General features: G+C 38.7%; 1 protein-coding gene across 9 annotated transcripts in view; it reads right to left on the bottom strand.

Moving 5' to 3' along the window:
- Positions 1–21,856, bottom strand: part of ENOX1 (ecto-NOX disulfide-thiol exchanger 1) — a 360,126-nt gene that overhangs the window by 195,587 nt on the left and 142,683 nt on the right. The gene's annotated exons all lie outside the window — the stretch shown is intronic.

The following is a 21,856-nucleotide window of genomic DNA, read 5'->3' on the forward strand; positions in this document are numbered from 1 at the left end:
AATAAAAGTCATCTGCCAACTCTGTCTGGTACAACAGGGTCACCAATACTAAGAATGAAACTACAGTTAAATCTATAAATAGACAATCACTTGAAAAACATGAATTACCAATGTAGGCTAGTAAATTAAAAGTGTGATATTATTTGATGGGGTTATTTATATCAACAATACCATAAATTTGAGCTGGCCACAAAAAAGGTTTTCCATACAATAATATTGCTCAAGATCTTAAAAATTCTATTACAGGAAGAATCAAATACCTTTCTACAATTTCTTCTTTTTCTTTTTCTTTAATGAAAAAAAAAAAGAAGAGGAATATTCTGACCTCAGGGATTACGGAACCAATCAAGGATATGGGGAAGCCAAGCAAATTTCCCCATTCAGCCTGGCACAGGGTCAGGAGCTAATAAATCATATTAATACCATTACCTTGTGTGGACTTCTACCAGACATCAATTCAGCAGCACTGAACATCGATTCAGCAGTTTGAGAAACATCAAAAAAACTTTCCTCACTTTCCCATTTCTCAAGGATGAGGTGCCTCAGGTTCAGCTAGTTCTGCATCCCTTTCATTCACCTCCCAGCTAAGTCCAAGGCAAGGGGCTAGTAAGACTTCTCAAATGATATTTAATTTTCTGGATGTTTCCAGTGTGTTTTTCTCAGACACAGTTATTGTATGAATCTCCCTTATATGTACTCTTGACTCCACATCACAAACATAGTCAAGGCTGAGCTCAAAAGCTTTGGAATAATGTGGGGATTCACTTACCCTCCATGTGTCTGTAATGGAGTCAGAAACCATGTCATATATTAGAGTTCTTTGATTCTCCACTTCTTGGCAAAAAAACCCCCCTGGAAAACCTGGTGTAACCCATGTCACCATAGCTACAGACCATGACAGAACTGATGTTCTCAATAAGACTGAGATCATTGCCTTCCCTTGCCTTAAATATTGACCAAATCCTATGCATTTCAGGTGAAATATTTCCAGTTCACCAAACTGGCATCTTTCAGGCTGTCTGAAAAGCTTCTGCCTGGTTCTGATATTAATCAGTAACTGTATGATGCTAATTTTTCAGCTTGTGTCCTTTCCAGCTGTTCCTTCACCCTGCCTTGGTTGTGCAATGGCCAGTGCATTGGCATACACCGCTGCAGATGATTTTGGCTTTGTAAACAGAACTTATGGAACAGTTATATTGACAGGTGACAAGGAACAGAGAGCCCACTTTTAGCTATGTTGACTCTGCTGTGCTAACACAAATAAATACAAGGGAAAAAACCTTTTATTTTTATCGCTAGCATTTGAAGATAGCATACTGAATACACTCTGGGATTAGATCTCCTGAGTCAAATAGTGCTACCAACATAATAGTATTTACCAACACTTTTCAGAGAAGAATGCATTTTAAGTGATGCTTAGCAACACACATCCTCCATTCTGTTGTGTCTATTAGTTTTAACGCTTTTCACATTTACCTTTTGTTTTGAGTGTAAAATACATCGGAAAAGAATTTCATTAGTATTCTGAATGCCAACATATTCAGATGCATCGAGCTAGACACTGGAAGCCCTGTTGTAAACCTGACTTTGCCTTCAAAGTGAGTCTGGATCTCTCCACAACTATCAAAACACAATGCTTTCCCACACCACAGCTGGTATCAGGCATTCATATATGGATGTGGCTTTCAGGGCTTTCAGTTAGCTTACACTTTGTCCAGAAACAGAAGGGTGTAGATCACAACATGAACAAGCAGTTTCCAAAGACCAGGATAAGCCACAGACTATGAGGTGTTGTGCACCCACATTATCTCACAAAAGTAGAGGGAGTTGTGCTGATCAAAACCTCTTAGGACTGAATTTGTACTCACTGGACTTCAGAAACCTAACAAGGGACAAGAGACTTAGTCTTGCAGAGAGATAAGTACATTCAGCAAATGTTCTTCTCCTTAAATTGGTGGTGCTCTGTACCACAAAAGGTGGGCTTAGAATATGATGGGATTAAGCCGTTAGTGCACAAGACAAGCACTGAGTCATTGCTTCTTATTTTGGAGCTCTACTATGGAGCATGAGTGGCCGAAATTCTAATCCCACCCTATTTTCACCTGAAACTCTTCTGATTTTACTGTGGGTACTGAATATTTATTTTAGTACAGATGCATAATGGAAAGGAATCAGAGCGGTAGAGAAGTAGAAGAAAAGAAAGCCTTCATCTCTGTTCAGAGGCTGGTCTACACACATAGTGGCAGAAACCACTATGGATTGAAATAGTAAAACCAAAATTCTACCTACATTGAAATTTCAAATATTTTCATTTTTATTCCTTACCATGTAATTGGACTTGTGTTATTGCAAGCTATATTTATTAGAACTGTCATATGAATCTAGGTTTTGTGTTAATACAATTCCCTACTAGTAACTGACAAACTAAAAAATTAACTACTTCCATTAGGATTAAACCATGAAATCAGAGTTCACACATAATACTTAACCTAAATAAAGAATTCATGGGAAACAGAATCTTGCTATCATAATATTTATTGGAAAGGTATACAGGAAGAAAAAAATCTATACATGCTTCTTAGGAAAGCATAATTTCCCAATGGATACCATTCTATTTGACTTGAATCTAAACTAACACTGTAGATTCTAATAGCACTTGGCAAGCTGCAGACACATCATTTTTTAACTTAGACTTACGTTTGAATTACCTGGAACTCAAATTTCCAATGTGACCTTTTCAGGGTTTTATTTAGGAGCAAAAAACAGTTCTCACTAGAGAGAGAAAATACCTTTCATGCAACAAGATATATTGTTGAAGGTGGAGGCTAAAATAATACAGTATTGCTGCTAGTCTAGAATTAGAGAAAACAATGACTATGTATGTAAGCTTTGTTACCTTCAGCTGACAAAAGGGAATGTCATTTTTTGTATATTTAAAATCAGATTTATGAGCTTTTATACTGTGCTTTCAAATACATATTTATTTATCCTGTGCTTGAAGCTTATAGAATACAAGGGTTTTGTTTTCCTGCCTGCTATAATGGACACGCTAAAGATGTATATGCCAGGCAGAATGTTTTTATTTGCATGGAGTTCTGCATGGAGTTCTGCACCAACAAGCTTAATCAATGACATGGCCACGGCATTTCTTACCTCTCAATACACATGACTGAGCTTTTAATGACCATCTAAAGTTCCAGCACATTAAGATCTCTGGTCACTAGATTTTTTCCCTTGGTTTGCTTATAGGAGAAGTGTAGAAAATCTGACCTGCAAAGTGCAATATCCTGTTCTGCTCCATCTATACTGGAGCTATAGCATTCTCTTGTTCCTCATTTCCTTTATCCTGTGGTAGGTTGCATAGACTGGCTCTTAAACTGCCTTTTCTTTGCCAAGTTCAAAAATATAGAACAGGAAATTTCAATTGCATATTCACACAGAAAAAAGTGGAAAGCATGGGAGAGCCAAACACAGGTATGACTCTTTTTTGTAGCATGCTCAAAGCCACAAACAAAAAAGAAAAAACAACAACCAGGTATTGTGTCTAATTGCTAAATATTTGCTTAATGAAACTTTTATTTATTGAGGAAGAAAAAGACAATGAAGAAAGGTTTAACTGTCATGCTATATTGACTATAGATGGGATTGAGCACTAATTTTGCAGAGGAAAACTGCTACTGTCAGACAGAGATCAGCTTATGTTATTAGAACTGGTCATGCCCTTAATTTTCCACAAAAGTATTTTTCAAAATACATCATAAAGGTAAATAGTCCTTCCTCTGAGCTAGCCCTTTCCCTTTGTTCTGCCTCTGTTTGTTTTATTTCTGAATGCAATTCTAGCGCGAGTGGTCCACACTCCAATGTGTTCATTTTGATCCAGATGACAAGGGATAGTTCAATAAATTCTTTCTTCTTTTGTATCAGCAGAGGCATGCAAAAATGGCTGAAAGAAGCAGTATATTCAGATTCATTCTCCGTACTGCCAGCTCTGTATTAATGCCATAGAGCTGGGGCTGTCCATGGGAACTGCAGTGGGGGCAGATGCTCTCTTTTCTCTGGGAACTTGGTGGGCTCCAGTCAGAAATTCAGGCAGCAATTAAAAACACTCTCCTCAGAAAGCAGCTCATTGAGCCTTGGGGCTTTAAGAGTAAATTTTTCCAATCTATGAAAGCTTTGCCTTTGGAATGGAATAATTGGGATAGGTGCATTACTGGCAATACAGGGTACATGACACGGAGAAATATGGAAAACGAATGAGAGCTACTGGCGTGTACTCAGAGTGTTGCAGGAATTAGCGAACATGCCAATTACTAGTGCATGCCTACAAAAATCACTTTTGTCCCATTTAATGGATCTAATTTATATGAAGTGTATTCAAAACATCACTTAAGGTTATTACCATATCTCTGAAATCATTTCATTCAACTGAATAACTGAAACACTTTATGTACCTTTTATTAATGCACAAACATGATTAACTTGCACTTTACCCACCTGAAATATTAAAACGCTAAAAGGAGCATAAAAACAGAAAATTACTGGACATTTCCTGGTTGTTGTTGAGTGAGATAGGCAGGTAGAATGAACCATGACCAACCTGTGACCCTTCCCTTCAATACTAATGCCTCTAATGAAATCTGATGTCAATCAGAAACTCTCATCAAAATGGCCTGATCATTTGCCATCGGTCCCTTAGAACAGCATAATAATCAGAAAATTGAACAGGAAAAAACTGTTTTGTTAAACATTGTGCCGGCAAAGTGGCTGCCTTTATTATTTATATCCCACTTACATGGCTAATGCTGCATCTGCTTTTGGTTGACTACAGTCAAATTAAATTTAGATCTGACATGAGGTACATACTGTACTATACAGCCAACTCCTGCTGAGATTCCACACAGCGTTGCTAGAAATATATTATTTTTCCAGAGAAATTGCAAAGTGAAGGCGATATTACAGTGTTCTAATTCAACTGAAACTTCTTTTTCCCTTCCCAATAATATTTTCCAAACACTGTGGTAACATGAATTAAACTAATCCTCTCTGGGCCAGAATTGAGTGCTTGAAGAAGGGGCAGTATGAACTTGAGAATTCTGCTTCAATCTTTAAAAGAAACAAAAACCTGGGCCTTTTCAAAAGCTGAGTTAGGTAAGGAAAAAGAAACAGTAAAGCAGTAGAGTGGGAAAAGTTTTATGAAGGAAAAAACTTTTTCAAGCAATTCAAAGAATAGAAAAAGAAGTAACTTTAATCTGAAATTAGCACTGATGGGGCCATGTTACAGCCAAAAGCAAGTTTGCTCTATGATGTCCCATCCAGGGCAGCCAGGATTACATTGTCTCTCTTTCTGTAGTCATTTAACTGCCCTCTTGTCTGATTGTGTGTAACTGCTCCTTAGTTTATTTCTCCTTTAATTCTTTTACCTGCTTTTCAGTGCATGGTATACTCACAATTCTAAGCAAATTGTTCCCCAGCAGATCATATGGTTTTGCTATTTCTCCACATAAGTTCTTTTTTAATAATTACATGAATATATTTAAACCAGATAGGCTGCTCTATGGCAGTAACACTGTTCAGACAGGACACACTCAGATCTCTTCAAGTTGCTAAAAAGGAAAAGCCTTAGATTCAGTTTGATCACAGAAGACATCAAGTGGTGTGCCAAGGAGTCCAGGAGCTGAAGAAAAAAACTTCCTGGGAAAGAAAGGAAAGTTGCTTAAGTTTAAAATCATATGAACTTGTTTAGAGACTTCTGTATCTCCAAAATCTCAAATTCACACCTGACATTTTACTGATTTGCTGATTCTTACCCTTCCTCTGCTCTAATGCTTTGGGCAGTGTCAGACCAACAGTCCGTGACAGTCCAGGTTCATTTCTGCCGAAAACCAGCAGCAACTGCAGCTGCTTTCAGGTTGAATAACACTCTTCCAGATGTGCCCTCTTAAAAGAATAGGAAAAACACTGATATTTAATCTTGGAAGAGTGTCTAGTGAATAGTACTTATGTTTTAACAACTGCTTGCTCACAAGGTACTGCAGGCTCCTGAAGGCTCCCCGTGAGAAGTCACATGCAGTCTGTCAATGGATTTTGAAGTGCAATTGTTCCCAGGCAGCTACCTGGGCCGCCGTGCCAGGAACTGCTAAAAGTGTTCAGATTCTGCCTTGCGTGAACATCAGATGGGACTGGCGTGCCACGAAGGCTACGCTTGAACACCCTGCGGCGAGGTGAGAGGGGAGAACAGCAAAGAAAGGACTCAGTTTCCCCAGTCTGCACTATTAGTTCCTATTCAGGGACTAAATGGACACGTTCCCTCTCATTTACAGACCAGTGTAGTAGCTGATTGAAAGGGTCAGAGATCTCATAGCTTGATTAATATCTACCAGAGAAGTGTAGAAAATAGCAGGTGACTAAGCCTGTTTGTATGGCAAAAGGGAGATTAGGGGAGCGCGTGCCTCATGGCCCCTGAGAGTGTGGCCGCACTCCCACTGCAGTGCATATCCTCTGAATCCTGTCCAGCCATTGCAGCATTGTCTTTATAGCACTGGCTTTGGTTTAAATGTCATCTTCTGGCACTAAACTTGCAGAATAGCTGGCTGTTTGTCACCCTCTGCACCAGATGTTATCTTGTAAGCTAAATGCACAAATGCTTATTCCATTCTAATGATAAAAGAATAAAAAGAGTTAGCACTTAATTCTGTAATTTGAAGTTAATAATATTTAAGAGTTATAAATATGTAACAGAAAGTATGTTAATTCAGAGGCTGTACTGAAAAATGGCACGTAGCTCAGGAATGAAGCAAAATGTGTCATAAATAAGCCTAACAATAAAGATTTAATTTTTTAGCTGTTCTGGCAGAACAACTGCAAAGAAGATTGGGGTTGTGAAGCATGTAGGTCATGTGATAAAGGAGAGAAGTGTTACTCACTATAATAACAATGGTAGTTTTATTTTCTTCTTATTTTACATATTCCCAAAATATCTGCCTGAAAGAGTCTCCACATTAGAATATTTGTCTCTAACCCCAGTGTAGATTTCAAATCACTAGTTAAAAGAGTTTAAAAGACCAGACATCAATGAGCACTGCATCAAAGGTCCTATTACATTTATTAGGTCTGTTATGGAAGAAGAAGAAGATTTTAGAATTGTCTAGGAGGTTAGAGATGAAAATGGGAATGAACATAGTCACTGGTGACGGGATAAATGGGCAGAATGAACCGTTCCTGCACACTCACAATGAGGATTATTAGGGGCTTTGCTCTGTAGTAACCACAAGTTTCATGAAAGAGGGAGGAGTTCTGAGATCCCTGCTTGATGGAAGGATGAGTAGGACACTTTATTTTCCTTTTTTTTTTCCCTTCAATGTAGCTACTTTTATCCAAAGTGTAACAGACGTGAAAAACTAGACACCAAAACAGCAAAAGGTTAAATTAATCGTAAAACATTACACATCATCAATTTATGTATTTATTCTGCTCTGAATATCTAAAGTTGAACAAAGTGCCTGGAGATTTTTGGTTCGGCAGGTTGAAGTAATGAAAACAATTTCTTAAAATAAAATATAAGCATTGTCAAAAGTTCTCAAATAGAAGTCCAGTAAGATTAGTTTTCATCCCAAAAAGAGCAGAAAATTAGTTTCTTCAGATTCCCAAATGCACCAATAAGTGAAAATTTGCCTATTGGAATGGAAAAACAGAATATGGAGAAATGTTATAATCCTGCAAGTTAAAAATGTTTTATATCATAATCACTGCTGTCACCAAAAGATTAGTGAGATAATTTATATTAACTGCACCAGCTTGTTCATCACTCCTCAGCATTGCATTTATTCAAGACCGGTCCCTGTTTATCTTTCCCACTAAATCAAATGCTGAGGATCAGTCATTGATTATGCCAATTTTCAGCCAAGAATATACCTTTCTGTCAAAATCAAGTACTTCCCTTTCTTACTTTCTGCAACTTCTCCTTCACTGAAAATGAACAATATAAAGCAGACACTGAGTCACGCATCCTGAGTGAACTTCACATATATTTAAATTCAGAGGCTCACTACAGAAAAGAGAGGGGAAAAACTCTTCTAAGAAAAACTCAAAGTATCATGGCATTAACAGAAAGAGCTGGTAGAAAGTGGTGCAGATTAAGGAGTTCTACAAGGAAAATGTATCCCTACCCAGTGTATCCTACCCAGAGAATCTGTCTCCAATTGACAGGTCAGCAAATGGCATTATGGAGCGAACAGACAGGAGGATCAGTAACAGGATGGTGGTAGTCAACCAAGAGATCAAAAGGAAATGAAAGAAAAATAGCTCTGCTATTAACTGCAGCATGAAAGTTTTCACTAAAGACCACTCTGATATTAGAGGACTGGACAGTGCAAAGTGTAAGGCCAATTTTTAAAAGGATTTGACAAAGGATCTTGGGAGCTATGGACCAGTAAGCCTAATGTCTGAAAGAGACAAATTGGTAAAAACTATAAAAAAGAATTGACTTAGTGGACACATGGATAAAAAATGACAAGTCATTACAGTTTCTCGTAAAGATGAAGTCATACCTCCGTCTCACTGTCAGTCTTTGAAGGAATTAATAAGCCTATCGATAAGGCAAATTTGGCTGATACAGTCAAGATTTTCAGAAAAATCCCTCATCCAAAGGGTCTTAAGAAACTAAACGGCCAGAGGATATGCGGGAAAGTCCTCAAAAGGATACAAGTTTGCTTTAAGAAAGCAAAGAGAAGGTCTGAGTCAAGTTTCACAATGAAGAGAGGTCACCTATTGCATTTGTAGGGGAGTTCTGTCAGGATTTCAGCTGTTGAACATATTTATTACTGATGTTGAAAGGCAGTTACTAGTATGGTAACAAAGCTTGTTGATGACACTAAATTGTCAAAACTAGCAAGAAATGAGGACCAACAGGAGCAGATCTGTACAGTGGAACAGTTGCTGCTGAAGATCCGACTCTCACATGATACACATTTCAGGACTGTTTTTAATTTTTTTAATTTTGGACTAGCTCTACTTTTCTCCTGTGCACTGAACTTCTGTGGAGAGAGCACAAATTGCACTTCTGGAGCTTATCTTTCAGTTCAGTTTCATCTGAAAGGAGTCCAGCCCGTGAGCTTTCAGACCCTCCCAGTGTGAACCAAAGTGCAGTAAGTGAAGATGACCAGGAGATTTGCTTCAAACGCACTCTCCTGCTCCAATCTAAACCACTGATATAGGAGCACTCCATGAGGCGTGGGGGACCGAGCAATAAAATCCCAGGTGAAAGTGGAGACAGATAAATTCAAAGTGATGGACATGTGACAAAAGCCAGCAATCATAACTTTACACCTGGGGTGATGAAGTCTGAGTAGACTATTGTCAGCCACAAATGAGATCTCAGAGTCACAATAGTCAGCCCTATGAAAAGCTCAGCTCAGTGCTCATGAAAGTAAATAAAATTACTAGGAAAGGAAAAATGAAACAAAACAAAACAAATATTCTGTCACTGTAAAAATTTCACCCACATCTCTTGGTCCCTCCACCCTAAAAAGACATGGGAAAATTGAATAAACCCAGAGGAGGGTAGCAAATATTCTCAAAGGCATGGAACAGCTTCTATGCAAAAAAAGTGGGAGGAATGAGGCTAAACTGGGGCTTTTCAGCCCAGAAAAGAGCTGACTGGGGGAGAGGGCAGGTGTGACAGACATTTATAGAATCATAAGTGGAATGGAGAGGATGAAAGGGAACAAATGTTCACTGTATCTCTTTGTAGAAGAACAGGGGCATATTGCATGAAACTAGCACATGGCAGATTCGGAATCAGCAAAAATATGTGGTTCTTCATACAATGCATAGTTCAGTTGAGTAAGCCCTCACTGCAGGAAGATGTAGCTGCTAGAAGTTTACATATCCTCGGAAGCTAACTGGACCACTTCACAGAAATGATAACCTGCCAAGTATTTTAATCTCTGACACAGCCAGTCTTAGACCAAAAAAATGCTACAACATGCAGTACTTTTTGCATGTAGCCATACTGGCCTGCTCTCTTTTACTCTTTGCTAGGCATGGATATCAAAGTTGGAGACAAAATATTGGGCTTGATCACCTTTTGATCTGACCCACTATGACTATTGTTACATTTATATTAGCTTTTCGGTCAATAGTCAATGAGGCTAGTAGACTGAATAAAGACCAGAAGTTGACTCTAGAACAGAAAAAAGAGGTTTACTCAATAGAAATCTGATTTCCTTTTATTTATTCAGGAACATGACATTGGACATATATATTTATATTTCTAAATTGTGTTGTGAAAGGAGTTTACATGTCACAGTCTTGCATGAAGATGATGGAAAACTGTAAAAGTCACAGAAAATGCATTTTCAAAATCTAAAGTTGTCTTTTAGCATTTGGAATTGCAATTTTTAAAGGTATTTTTTCCTTCTCAATGTATTTCCTAGCAAATGATCGTGTTTTCAGTATGCTAAGATTAAGTTGATTAAAACTTCACATACATGGTGGAAAAAGAAATTTTTCAGTAAAATGTGTCAGTTATTAATGACAGACTCTAAAGAGTGGTAGGCTGAACATTCTCAGCAGGTTGGAGGCTTTGATTGTAGTTTTTTGAGCTTGTCTTACAGAATTGCACATTTTGCCTTTTGGACAATATTTATTACACCTTGGAGAGCACAAACAAACACTTTCACAAAAATAATCATTTCATAGTTGTTACTCTTTTTTTCCCTTTATTAAGCCTTTTGGGAAGAGATGGGAAGACTTCCCTGTTTTGGGTCCTTCCCTATTTCTTTCTCCTATCAAAGATGAATTTGGGAACAGTTTGCAGAAGTCCCATTTCCCCCCACACCCAACCCCTAAAAAACCACATAGTTTTTACCCTAATCTAAAAGTATCCAGTCCTGTAATATGCTCATCTGGAGCTTCAAATAAAATGCTGGTATTTAGTGCCAGGGCTGAGCTATTATAAAAAACATTTGGTCCCAGTATTTTGCAAACTGTGAGATTTTCATATTTACAATGGAGTCAAGACTGCATATGTTGGCTGGGTGTCACTAAGGATAATTAGTATTGCTCCCAGCTGTTTTTTTTCTTTAAATACAGGATCTAGCTGAAATAAGGAGATCTGAGTCTGCCACCATTTGGCTTCCTTACTTTTGGAGGAGAATCATACATGTCCTGATTAACTGCAAACATGATTATTTTATTAAGCAAGTTCCACACACAAAGCAGTAAAGCATAATAAAAAATACTCATAATCTCGTGATGAAAGTGGTTAGTTCTAGTAAACTGGGACCTCTTTCTACCTTTTGCCACCTTCTTTAACCATTATCTCTGACAAAAATTCTAGTTTCATAGAGTTGTTATGAGTAAGCAGTTAATAAATCAGTTATCTGTAGCTTCAGCAGTTCACAGTAAACTAAGCTATTACTTTGGAGATGATGACATAATTCACAATGACAAGGTGATTAATCCATCATAGAAACTAGGAGACTTTAGACTATGAGTATAAATGCGCATTATTCATTTGAGCCAATTATCGTTCCAGGTATTGTTACACCGGCACATTTCAATCTTTTCAGTCTGGGATTTAAAGCTTTGCAGGGGAAAAAAAAGAGGAAAAAAAATAATAAAAAAATAATTAGAGATACAGTTAGATTCTGAAAATTAACTCTGAAGTAGCATTACTGGATGCCACTTAATACATCTCAGCAGCTTTGCTTTCTGTGAAAGCTTTGCTTTCACCATTGAAAAGTGACATTGATAACAGCTAGTTGAGTTTGTAGTAGATATTGCTTAACCACAAGTATAGACAGGACCAAGTCATGTTCTTCACTATACTCATACTCTCCAGTTCTTAAGGACAGGTTTTATATGTACCTGGGGGATACCTGGTTGACACCCTGCCCACATTCAGGTTTCAGAGTACTACTGGGATATAAATGCTGCTGGAGCAGCAGTTCTTGGGCCCCGAGGATGTCTCATGCCACAGTGAAGGCCCTTCGTTATTCCCCGAGGCATTCCTGGGACGTGACTTCTGCAGGGACAGGCATCTGCCCTGCTCGTTATAGCCTGCATATGGAAATCATCACTGCTTTACCTTCAGTATTTCTCCTACTATCAAAAAGAAAAAACTTGGGTCCAACCATGTATGCAGAGACACTGTGTCAGCGATATGATCGCTTGCCGCCCCGAGCAAAAGGTGAAAAGCAGTAGGAGCCCTATACTCAACCTGTGAGTCAGTCTCTCACTGCGCTCCGGCCGAGAAGCAGCCAGCCATTCATAACTGCAAAGGCAGTCCCCGCAGCACAGATGTTTTAGGTGGTGGTAAATTAAACACAGGTTAGTTTAGAAATGGCAGCTGCAGTCACATGCAATCAGGTTGCAACTGAGAGTCTGGAGATCTGGGCTGACTACGACCCGGGAACGTGCAGTCCTGCCCTTATAACACATCTGGAGAAGCAGACATAACGCGAGCTGCGTGTTGAGCACTTGGAGAAATGCCCTCGTCCTATGTGATTGGTGAGCATCATTCGAACGTCTTCCTATTCATTACCATGACCATGATGTACTCTTCAGCAAGACTGACTTCAATTCTAAACTTTGCCATGGCCCAACATAGCAAACTGGAAATCTTACGTCCTCCAGGCTCCTTTACCAGGATTACATCTTTTTATGAGACAATAAAAAGAGGCCCCTGAAGGAAGTAAACTGGAAGCCTTAATTGACCAGTTGGCCACTTTGGAACAGCAAATCCTATATTTATTCTGAGGCTGGAAATGATATCTCAGGCATAATCAAAGCTGATGTATGAAAAATAAAAGCACTCTTTTAAACACAGACATTTCCCCAGCTTTTCCTAACCATTCAGTTGCAGAGAATTCATTGTTAATACATACAAGTTCTTAAATATACTTGCTATTTAAATTTCACAAAAGAGAGATTTGGAGTTTTGTTCACATCAAAAGAATTATAACAAAGAAACAGCAGACTGAATTTATGATTAAGAAAAGCAGACACATTCATTTTCTTTTCCAAAGCAAAGCACCATAACAAAACCAGACTAAGGCTGCTCAAGTTATTCGATGATGAAAAGTTTAGATTAGCATGCAAACAAGAAAATGTTTAACTACGTGAAAGACAACCTCAGTACCAGAACTATATTTTATGCAGAAACTAGTTATAAAACTGCTCTATAGATTATCCCTATGGGGATAATCTAAGGAAAATAATCTGAGATATTTACGTACCTGACAACCATACGAGACTGTGGAAGATTTCTGGGCTGTTATATGCCGCGTTGTCTAAGTCTGCAACGCTTGGCTGTGATACCCAAGCTCATGCTGACCATACACACTAGCCTTGGCACTGGGAGCAGCCTGGCTGTGTGAGAAGGGCTCATCAGCACAGGTGGGATATCACACTAACACAGCCTTGTAGCCCCAGGGCTAGCACGGTCACACAGCTCAGGTGTTACTACAGTCTGCCATATAGAGAAATCCTTGGGTGTCGAAGCGAGCAGGACAGCTGAGCCCCAGTCTACTATATTAACATTTCATCTGAGCCTCAGCCTACCAGCCCAGTGCAAAACGTTCACAGCCCAAAGACTGCATCCCCCTCCCTCTGTCACTTCATGCCCAACACCTCCCCGAAACAAGAAACTTCAACTGTCTGAACCACTCTCCTATTGCACACCTCCCCACTGAAATAGTGGTTGCCACCTTGTCCCCATGTCCTCAGCCAGGAGCTCATGCAGGCACTGTGGAGCACACAGCAGAGCTGCAAGCTGCTCCTGCCCAGCAGAAGCACCGTTCATATTAGAGCATTGCACATTGATCCTGTGCCTATTTATACTATTTTCTTACCTTGTTGTACCATCAATGCACTTCTTTCATGTTTTGGACAGCAGCGCTAGCACTGGATAATCAGCAAGAGAGTCACATTGCAAAAGCTTATGAACCACATGCATTTTGCAAGCTGGAGTTCAGTCATTGTCATCAGAAAATGAAAATGAACCAGGTGTAGAAAAAGGCTGCTAAAATCATTTTGGAGAGTGCTTATTTTTTCTTGAAGGGTGTTTAGAAGCCCTTAGGTTGTTTAGTCCAGCAAAATGAAGAGGGCTAGCAAAGGGGAAAGGTAAGGGAGGATATGTTTGTTCTCTCTTAATTATTAATTAATAATCTATTAATTATTAATTAAGAACTATTCAAGATAAAAGTTAATGGTGTTACAAAACAAATGGATAAAGGTTGTTCACGAATATATTTAGGCCAGGAATGCAAATAAAGTTCCTAACCATTAATTGGGTTTGGAAACAGCCTTCCAAAGTGAAAAGTAGAAGGAAAAGGTCTTCAGTGCTTCTAAGAAGGAGCCTTTATGAAGAGGCTCTACAACCCTGAACTCCTGGACCCAAGAAACCATACAAGCCTTATATCCCAAGCCTGTTCTTCATTTATCAAGGAAAGTCTTTAATGTCCTTTTGATAAAGCTTGGGCAAAGGCAAAATTAGAACATTTCCTTTTTCACATACGGGAAGACAAACAATAGCTTCATGGAATTTTGATAACTGTTTGCTAGTTGTGTTTTATGTGATGAAGTTCACTTCCAATATGAACTGGACTGAGACCTCTGATAGATCACCTAACCTGCTGTCAGATGGGTATGGCATTTCACAGCTACCACCCTGGCCTAGCTTTGAACTAGGAGACTCTGAAACCTATGTATAATCCCCACAAGTGCACAGTCCTTCTAAGCTCCACCACAAATACATGGATCCACCACCAGAAGCATAAAAAGAGATACATGATTACAATAGTAGTGGGGGATACTCAAAATATAGTTTTCAAGAAGAAATTGTTTAAATCTAAACTGTGTACTACACCGACAGGCTTCTCTATTGAAAAATATTGTGGTCAATGCTCAGCCAAAAATACACAACTGATGTCTAGAAAACAGGGGTGACATTTAATATTTACACAAAAACTGAAAACATGTTCATTACAAAGTTATGTTCTGATATGACTCATCCAACATAAAAATAAGTATTTATTTTGAAAGTAGGGTCAGATGCACTGAGGTATATCATCACATAGGAATACACAGTTTCAAATTCTGCTGTGCTGTGTTGAAAGAGTCTTCCTATATATTTAATTTCTGTTATGAAAAATAACAAAGAGTAGAGAAGACAAAGACATTTGGAAAAGGAGGGGGAAGTTCCCCAGAAAGACCAAGAAAGAGATCAAAAAGAAAAGTCAAGTTTTCACTGATAATTTTAAAGAGTGCTAAGAAAATAAATGTGTGTATAGACACATGGGATATAGATTGTAATAGTTTGAAGAACACAAGGAAACTTTAAGGATTAAATCTTGGATTTAATCCCATTTAGAATAAAATATTTCTGACAAATAGCAGTTTCATAAACCTCTTAGAAGTTTTAGTACAGCTCCCAGCGAGAAAAGAATCCACAGAATGAGCCAATATGTGGCATTTATGTGACAGTGTTATCAAAAGGCCTATACACTCAGAGAGGGGCTCGCAACTCCAGCTACTCCATCCCCATTAAGTGGTTCTTTCAAAACAGGGTTGAGGTGCAGCATTTCACAGTATAGTTTGCCCGCTTCCTCCCTCCCCTTCAGGTGCATTTGCTTTGTCGTTCAGCAGGTGACTACAAACCATACCTAAAATTTAAAAGTAGTAGAGAAAACTTCACAAGCAAATTTCCAAGTCTGAAGATTAACTATACCAATCCACCACGTATCAGTTGTTATGACCGAAATTCAATTCATTCACCCCACTTTAAAGTCAATAGACTAGCCAAAAGAATGTCCACATTTTTCCCCATCAAAATACGTTCTTCCAGATTTTCTTAGTCTACCAGCATATAAAAACAGTTGTACAGGGGGTCACCAGCTGGGATTAGCAAGATACTATTTTTCTATGTGAAAGCAGAACTGTCAGTCCCTCCTTGTCCTGGAACTGTTCTTGGTATCCAGAAATTTCAACAGCTGTGACTGGAAGTTTATACTGGATATATAGGTATATAGGATAACACTGACGAAAGCTAGATAAGAAGAAAAAAAAAAAAAACTCTGAGAGGAGTACAAATTATTCCAGTTTCATGATTTTCAAGGAGATATTATCTTTTTGGCTTACATTTTTCTGTGTATAAGTCCTATACCACAACTACCCATTATAAACAAGCAAAAACTAAACCCTTCTCCTAAAAGCTGTACTGGGAATTCCAAATGAACAAAGATGATGGGTGTACAAAATGAAAGCAGCAAGGTGCCAAAGTCTGCTTAAAAACCTTTTGCCCACAGAAACTACAGATGTATATTGAGATGGACAGATTCAGCAGGCAGGATATAAACCCAGTGGTTTGTGGAGCCTTCATATATTATATCAATCGTATTTACATAGACAATTTAATGAAGCATATTAAACTATCTTAACCATTTCAATATCTGACTGTTGAAATCTGTTTTCTTGCTACACAGAACTGGGTTAGAAAGGATTTTTTACCTTCTGAAGAAAAGAAAATTAATGTAATTACAACAGCTTTACTCCAATAGCAGGTGCTGTGCAACTGATTGCTGGAACCATCGATTGATTTTGTTTGTTTGTTTTTTTAATTATCCTCCTTTGGATTCCTGATTGTGATTTAATGTCAAGGTACTCAGGAATTAATGTGATGATCTTGTCCTACAGTCACTTATATAGTTATCGACACTGGGAAAGGATTGAGATAGGAAGGCGTAAAGGGGGAAAGAAGGTATAATTGTAATGAGATAACCAGACTAGGTCCTGATCCTCTGATAAGCTGAACACCTCTAGATTCGCCACATAACAAAAGTGGGAACAGAGACAGCTCAGCAGATCAGGACCTATGTGAGAAAGAGAAGGACCATGCAGCCACCTACCAGGTATTTCTGGCAGACTGTAAGGAACATTCCTCTCCCTCATTTACAAACTGTAAGTCAAACTAAAATACTGCATCCTACAGAGTTTTCAGTCAAGAACGAATGTAATTGCATACTGGCTACTGTTTGTTTTTAAATACTAAATTACCAAAGTAATTTCAGGAACTCCTCTGAGAAATGGGATTCATAATGAAAAATATCTGCTGACTCTTAGAAAATGAAAGTACAGCTTATGTTCCTGTTTTCCCCTTAAGGTGCCTGACAAATTGACACACAATGGTTATTTATGGGTTCTGGGCATCAAATGATTACGAATAAAAAATTCCAGCTGACTGGAGCATGGGTCCAACAGCATTTGCAGGAAATTAGGTAACATTGTTACAGATATTGATGGCTACAAAATTTGAATCACAGTATAAATAAATTTCTGAAGCAGATATTCAAAATGTTCTTAATTGCTATCTAGCATTTAACTGTATCACAACCTGAGAGGGATCTCTGGAGAAATATTCTAAATGTAGACTTTAACAACCATTATGTGACACAAAATTGTACATTATTGAAAATGATTCAAAGAAGTCTCGTCTTTGGTATTTATTGGTGTAAGATTTTTCTTTGAAATTTTCTCTCAAATGAAGAAAGCAGAGAGTTTCACTTTGGAGGTGTCAAAAATCAGAACGCCAAAACTTATAGAGGGTACAACTCCTGCAACAACATGGTGATCAGGAGAAGTGGAGAAGGCCACACATAATCATTTTTTCTCCTTGCTTAGTAAAAACTGCAGGAATGTGTCCACAGCCTCCTCTTCCTCACAGGAGCTGTGCTCGAGTTGTTTCTTCTCACCGAACAGGTACAGTTCATGTGCCAATACCTCCTGCTCTCAGCCAGAATAAAGACAGAGAAGGTCACTTACAGGCTTGATGCTCAGTGGGCTGGGAGCTTATTTACACTGCATTTCCCGTCTCCTAGAAAGCTCTGTGATACTGTTACATGTCATGAGCAACATGCCCCGTCTCACCCTCGAAATCCCCTTTCTTTGAATAAGCAGATTCAGGGCAGAAGCTGGCTGAAAGCAGAGCACATTCCTCCCACTCGTGCTTAGACCCTGGTTAGATCTGGGCTCTGGGTTTCACCGCAGGGATCTCAACACCACCGAGAAGCACAGGGAGATCGTTCAGCCAGCACAGTTACTAGTCACAGATCACAAGCCACTGCAGAGACAGTTTAAAACCTATTATATACACAAATCTGTGTCCTGGAGACAAGGCTTTAGAAGACAAATTCTGTAGTACCATTGAAAAAGGGCAACGGGCAAAGTGTATTAACATAGTCAGCAATCATTGAACCCTAAGATATTTCAAAATATAAAATTGCTATTGTAACTTTAAAAGAGAGACTTCTGTTGAAATGAAAATCCAAAATGGGGGGAGAAAAAGGCTTAAACTTCTCAGAAATTTATTTCTTCCACATGACATCTGATTTTGTGTTAAATAATAGGAATATAGACTGTGTATGCTTTAAAGTAAATATATCATGAATCTACATGATTTTCTCAGGACTGGAAGGCCCCAACTTTTTCTTCAGCTTTGGCATTTAATTCTGAACATATCACGTTAAAGCATGAGACAGACATTACGACAAAATAATGAATTTCACAGTCCTCACTGATTATTCCTGCTCATCACTGACAGCCTTGAAAAGTCACTTGATATTCACAGTTTTTCCAATTCTTTACTCAAGAAACAGGGATAACAGCATGGGCCCATTTCAGAAGGCTGTTGCAGAAATTTGTCAGTGGTCACCAAACACTTTAAATATAAAAAGTAGAAATGAGGATCACTATTCTTCCAGAAATGTGCAGACCAGATTGTTTGTCCAGCATTGCTCGGCTCTGAGAAGTAAGCGACTCTGCTAACATAACATTTGCAAAAAGAAGAAATACAGATAAGCTGTTCAACACAGACCAATCTTCAAGAGCATTATATTCAGTGCAGTCAATGTTTCTAGTTCAGGCTGGAGATATAATTCAACAGTGTTAAGATAAACTCTCTCATGGACACAAATATTTTAATATTCTACTGTAGATAATGCTCTTTGTGGCTGCTGAACTCACTCTGCCTTGAGGCAGCTGCAAATGATCCTCACCAGGTTCCCTTTGCATCGAGCGCTGCCTACAATACTGATCAGCTCCAGCCCAATCTGCCTGATGTTGTTGAAGCAAAAGCAGACTGTCACTGTGCGCAGAAAGATGCCAGAAGATGGTGAGCTTGTTAGAATTACAGGAAATTCTCCAAAATAAACATTAAAAATCAACAATAAAGGCACGAATGTACCTTTACGGTACACTTATGCCTTTCCACAGAGGCTTCATTCCAGTTGCAATATTGACAAGGTATTTCATTACTCAGCATCACATTTTCAGGTGCTCAGCACCCACAAACATGAGTGGGTTTTAAAAAAGTTCAGTTCCTTCCTTGTTGCATTTTCCAAATGGAAGTAGTATCTTTCAACACAGCAGTGCTCTGCACAGCTCCCTCATCAATATTTATAGACAGGATTTCTGGACAGCTTAACCTTCTCCACTGCATCCGTTTGAAACCCTGGGGTGCGCGCTCAGGGCTCGGGGTGGAATCTGAACCCTTCTGAAGAATGGCTTCTGCTGCGACCTCCAGGCATATTTGAAATCACTCTCGTAATCAGATATCTCCCTGTTAAAGTCAGTGAAAGCACTGCCATTTATTTCAGTGGCAGTAAGATATAGAAAGTAATGAATGTCTGGGATACAAAAAAGATTTTTTCTGCTTTCCGGTCAGCTTGGACAAGTGTAAGATTTTAATATCTAGATGCAACCCCTTTTGACATACAGTGTAAAGCACTGGATATATTGCAGTCTATACTTACTATTTGTTGTGCCCTAGGAACATGTACAGAATACGAACAGATAACAAATGTTCGGGAGAGGTGTGGAAGGGGAAGGCCTAAGGTGGACATGAGTAGGGGAAGAAGAGGGAAGTGAGATGATGTCCTGTGCTTGGTGGCAGCTGGGCAGGGAAAGGGGGGAAGGAGGAAGGAAAGAGATGGGATGCATGAAAAGTAGGTGACAGAAACAAAGATGCAATAAATCAGACCATTACTGAAGATCAGAACAAAGGTTTTGGTCAATAGTTAGGAAAAAATTACATAGTGCTAATACTTTTTTTCTTTTTTCTACTTGAGAGCATTGAACTACTAAAATAAATAGGCTGATGAAAACATTTCTTCACTTCACAGCCTGATTTACATCACCATGTGGTTCACCCATGCAGGGCCACAAAGGCAAGCGTTAGTGAGTGTTTTGCAAGATGCAGTGTGAACTTGTGAGCACAGGTTCAGAGGGAATCAGGCTCAAGAGCAACACTGACACAGTGCACGAACAATTGCCTAGCAGGCACTTCCACTCTGTCCTGCATCAATAAGAATTAAATTTGGTTAACATTTAATCCATTCAATTTACTTTGTTAAACTCAGATTTTTTTAAATCTTCAAATATTTTTAAATGCATGTACACAGCTGAAGGAATTCTCAGCATGACGTACAAATATTTATAAACAAAAGTCAAGCTGTTGCCATGTCTTGGCTCATTTTTCACTGCAATTTTTACAAACTCTGGGAAACATTTTGTTTGTAGCAAACTCTGACACTTTTCTCTGTAGCCAGTTCAATTAACTTCATCCCCTCTCGTCCTGCAGGGCTAGATTAAAACAGAATCTACGATTCTTCCACTTGCTCCAAGCACAAGGAAAAAAACCTCCACTGACCCATCAATCATCAGACCCGCTCCAAGGATAGATTTCTGCGATTCCTGTTTAACAAGACTGGTCTCCTGACACAGTGTTTGCAGGCCCCTTTATTCTCCCTGCTAACAAACAGAGCTTTTCAGTGCTAGCCTGCTCGGTAGACCCTCAGGGTTTGGACCCAAGGAGAAGACCCCTTTTAGATAAGTTCTCTTGGTCAGGTATGTAGACACAAGAGAAATAATTGCACTGTCTGCACAGGAAATCTCAGCAAATTGAAAGTGAAATAGATGAAGCGCAGGGAATAAAAGACCTTTACAGATGAGAATTTCACTTATCCTTCCGATCTACAGGGTAAAATGTCTCTTAATAAGATTTTTTTTTACATTTTAGTCTGTTCCCCTCTAAGGTTAACTATGTCCTTGCTGCATGATGCAATACCGCAGCATCCCACGTATTCATTGCCTCTTGTTGAGACCCCATCTGCCTCATATATCACTGCAGCATCTGTACGCTTTTTGGTCCATCATGGGAAACAGCATTTACAAAAGACATCATGGCTTTCTACCATGAAAATGTCTGTGGCACTACATACAGTGGAATTACAACCTCTGTAAAGAAGGGGGGGGGGGGGGGGGAAAAAACAGACAGGATATGAGGAACATCTGTGCATATAAAAACCTTTAGGATCCATAGTTCGAGTATGAGAACCCACAAGATACACTAGACAAAAGAGCAGGCACTCAGAGAGCAGATGAAAGGTAACACTTTTAAATAAATTCTATTTTCTTAGATCTGAATTAAACCCAGATGATCACTTTAACTTAATATAGAAACATTGTGGAAAAATGAATCATGCTTTAATTGCCATAATATTATCACTTACAAAAAACTACAAATGATTGGTAAATCAGATTTTGTGTACATCCTGAACAAGCCAATTAGTACACAGAGTAACTTCTGCAATCACTCTCTAGCCAATTGCTTTCCATAATTTTTTTCATAAAAATTGTTTGTACTCATGCTTCTTAATGAAGCAGGTAACTAGTTTTGCATTTTCAGTAATTTGGTTTCTTCAGCTAGAAAAGTTTACACATTTCAATTCATCCAATCTTCTACTGATTTACTTCCATGCAAATCAAAACATAAATTTTACTGAACCATGTCTAGTGCCAG

The sequence above is a fragment of the Dromaius novaehollandiae genome, chromosome 1 (assembly GCF_036370855.1).
Source record: "Dromaius novaehollandiae isolate bDroNov1 chromosome 1, bDroNov1.hap1, whole genome shotgun sequence".
Lineage (NCBI taxonomy): Eukaryota > Metazoa > Chordata > Aves > Casuariiformes > Dromaiidae > Dromaius > Dromaius novaehollandiae.